This window comes from Etheostoma cragini, chromosome 22, assembly GCF_013103735.1.
Source record: "Etheostoma cragini isolate CJK2018 chromosome 22, CSU_Ecrag_1.0, whole genome shotgun sequence".
Lineage (NCBI taxonomy): Eukaryota > Metazoa > Chordata > Actinopteri > Perciformes > Percidae > Etheostoma > Etheostoma cragini.
The window spans coordinates 15,476,488-15,480,319 of record NC_048428.1 but is presented as its reverse complement, the minus strand read 5'-3'; positions in this window follow the sequence as shown (position 1 = coordinate 15,480,319).

Here is a 3,832-nt window from a genome sequence, read left to right as displayed (position 1 = left end):
TGATTGGAAACAGGGTTATCAGTTGTTGTTTTTTAGAAGCATCAAAGTTATGTTATACCATGCAAACACACATGGAAGGTTTGGTAGTTGGTATACTGTGTGTTACCTGTTTGACTTTTGTAAAATAGATAATGTATGACAAGAGAATCCCTGGTTGAATAATGGTTACATAAAACTAAAGGTACTACTTTCTAATAACACAGCTTTTAAAAAGAGTGTATGCATTTACTATTAGTCCAGAGTTAATCTGTTCTGTTGATCATTTATTAATGCTTCATAGATCCGTTCCCGAGTTGTGAAAAGTACCTTTGACTAATGTTTTGACGTCAGAAACTTTGAGTTTGAGAAACCTTGAGTCATTAATAAATGGTAATGTATCTTACTTTCTAATAGGCATCATAATAATACGTCAATAATAAATGTTCCATACCATAGTCTATTAAAGTGATGACCCATAGTGCAAGTGTGTTGCAAAAGAGGGAGGCAAAGGAGGCAATCCAAATGTTGTTCTTATTAATGGTTTATAACTGATCTATGAAATGATTTATCAGCCATTAATAAAGACATTACTCACAACGTCTAAGCCGTTTATAAAGGCCTTAATAAAAACCAAAAATAAATGTTAGAATTTATGGAAATGAAGATGAAATACACTGTAAAATTGGATGACGTCAACACAAAGTATAATAGGATTTTGTAACCAGAGAATAGAGAGCTGCGAACACATATGTAGTCTGTATAGAGAATATGTAATTTCCTACCTTTCAACAATGTGTGTGCTTCATTTGTGAATGTATATTCATGTGTGTGTGCTGCCCGTTGACATGTCCCTCTCTCCCCTGACAGTTCTAATAGCTAGGAATGAGGCTTCATGCACTTCCTGAGGCCTCATTTGCATAAGATCTGCTGATGAGCTGCCACCGCTAACCAGCAACGCCAAACCAAAGCCCAATTAATATTCGCCCATTCAGGTTGTAAAGCACACAAACCTAATCAGCTTAGAAATTACTGTATGGAAACCATAATTACGCATGTTTAATTGCTTATCATCTGATGGGTACAAGTTTATTAGAAAATGTATTCATGGTAATTGCTTCCTGAGGTATCTGGTGTGCTACTATACCATGTGATATCCTGTCAGCTCCCATTTGGAAGGATTAATGTGTTCTGAAAAAAGTCACAAAATTAGATACTGTGTATTGCCTCTTTGGATGCTTGGTTTAACTCAAAGTGATTTTTAATTTAGGGATTTCTAAATTACTGCTAAGCTTGGATAAGTCTTTGGAGTGAGATCCGTCAAAATCAGCATATCTCGCTGTTGTTCAGAAGTGCTGGCATATCACAGGGATATAAATAACTGTAAAGTAGACAAATGTCTGTGTAATCTTGAAGTCACTAGAAAATACTCACAAACCTGCCTGGCATCTCGAGGACTACAATTCGACCACAGAAAGCTGTAAAATCAAGAGAAACGCCGGAGCAACACAAAAGTGAAAAGTCACAGGCATGAAATGAGGAAACATCTTATAATAGAAAGTTTTGAAGTAAAGCCATCTCAAAGCCGATGAATCATTCAGTCTTGAAACAAGCAGATTAAAGCTTGCTGCGCAGGTCCCTCAGAAGGGCCTCCACAACGCCAAGAACGTCGAGTGGGCCTTTTCAGCCATGGACCTCAGTGAGTCTTACAGCTCCTGCCCACTCTTTGATGATCTCTCTGTGGTTTATTGTTATCACTGTTGGCTCTCAGTCCTTCTGACACACTTGTAAATCCATGAAGTCTTATAAGGAAATGCTTTCATCAGAGCAGTGATTCCCAAACAGGGGTTCTTTTACCCTAGGGCAGGAAGCAGCTCAGCTAATTTTAGGTACCGATTTGTTAAAAAAAATGTATTTGTTAAAAAAGAATACATTCACATTTTTGGAGATGAAACATATTTGTGTTTAGGAGGAAAATTAAATTATGAAAAGGATTACAAATGGGTGTGACGCTTGTGTAGTAAATACTGTATATTCTCTGCATAGTATAATGCAGTTATGCTCTGGACCAACTTAAAATTACCTAATACTTATTTATGCCTTTTCTGCAAGTTTAAAATGTATTCTTAGTGGGGGTCCTTGAGACATAAAGCAAAGACAATACAACACATGTACATACATTCACACTCTTTAAAGCTCTCCTCAGCCAGGCTAACCCACCCCACCAACTCCTTATTGGAAACAAATTTATGTAAACAAACCTATTGCAGTATTAAGAAGTATGACAACATTTAGACCATTCACATACATGTACAGTACAAACATAATATACATACGCATAGCTACACCCATTCTCACATGTATACACATAAATAATAGGAAAGGACAAAAAGTATCTCAAATATTTGTGAATATAAAACAAAAGTCCAGTCACACAAGAGGAGTGGAAGAAAAAACAGTTGTTTAGCTTTATGCTAAATGCATTGCTTGGTTTTCCACTTGCATAAAATGCTTTAATCTTTTTTTATTAACAAAGTTCACATTACAACTTGTATAATAAAGTGTTGCTCACAGACTCTGAATTTTTTCGTCAGTGCTATGGAGTAACTATAGTATATAAACTGCAGCACTATTCCCAATGAGAGACAAATGAGCAACTATTTACACACACATACACTGCGTTCACAGCTTCTCTTCCTGCTGCCTCCATGTGTCCAAAAAAAATGTCATTGCAGTGTTACCCCGTGTGGGGGTATGTTGGAAAAGAAAAGGTTGGTAACCACTGCATTAGATATACTTCACTGGCTCTAAGCAAAAGCTTGGACTTGCAGTGAAATGCTGTTATTAGCATGTGGTATAATTGCCTCATGGGTAAAATATCTCTTTAAGATATTGTGGATAAGTCAACAAAAATAATTGATTTTTCTGATTAAACCATGTCCCATTGAATTAAGGTGGAGAACTTGACTGTGGCTTTAATCAGATCTAGTTGGTTGCTTATAAAAAATAATTGCTGAGTACATAAAAAAAAAAAGCAGCTACTCAATTTTTCCAATCACGTTTAGGTTTGGGAGCCAAGTCCGCGCTCAAAGTAAATCCACCTGCAGATCATTCAACCTATGAATATTAACAAACAACATGCTGACAAACATGTCTTTCCCTGCGGAGAGGGTTGGGAGATCCCATAGTGTTTGCTTGTTGGAAAAACTGTCTGGGATGCTTTCCAGGATTTCCCAAAGAGAAAAGCCTTGTTTTTCTTTGCTGGTGTTGTTGGGAGTGAATGGAGAGCAGATTGCAGAGGCTGTGCCTCTCATGTCTGTCCAAGGCCTTGGTACCTTTGATCTTCTTAAGAAACAAACAAGCTTTTAAACTGGCACTCCCGGCTGGTGTCTCTCTTCTTTTTCTTCCTCTTCTTCTTCTTCTTCTTCTGTCCGTCAAAACGCTGATCCTGAGAAAATTGGCTGAATAGTTACGCTTTATATGTTTAACTGTGTGCGTATGCAATGATTTGTGGTTTAAAATGTGGACTCCCACCATGTTGTCAAAAGTAAGCATAGTTAGTAAGATTGCTAAGCTGTGTTTTTCTCTTATCTATAAACAAACAACCAAAACAGCTTTAATCAACTAAAAAACTATATTTCAAGTATCCGACTTTGCCTTTCCATGTAACTGGTTTTGCTTTTTTCATAAAGGATCAAGCAAAGATTAAAACTACACTGAAATCATTTTTAGAAACGAAGGATTCCAGGTCTGATTCTTCTGATATGTTACACTCCAACGCAACCTATGTACACATTGCAAATGTTTTTTACCTGCTGAGACATTATTTAAGTTGTTGCGTTGCAACTTAATTTTG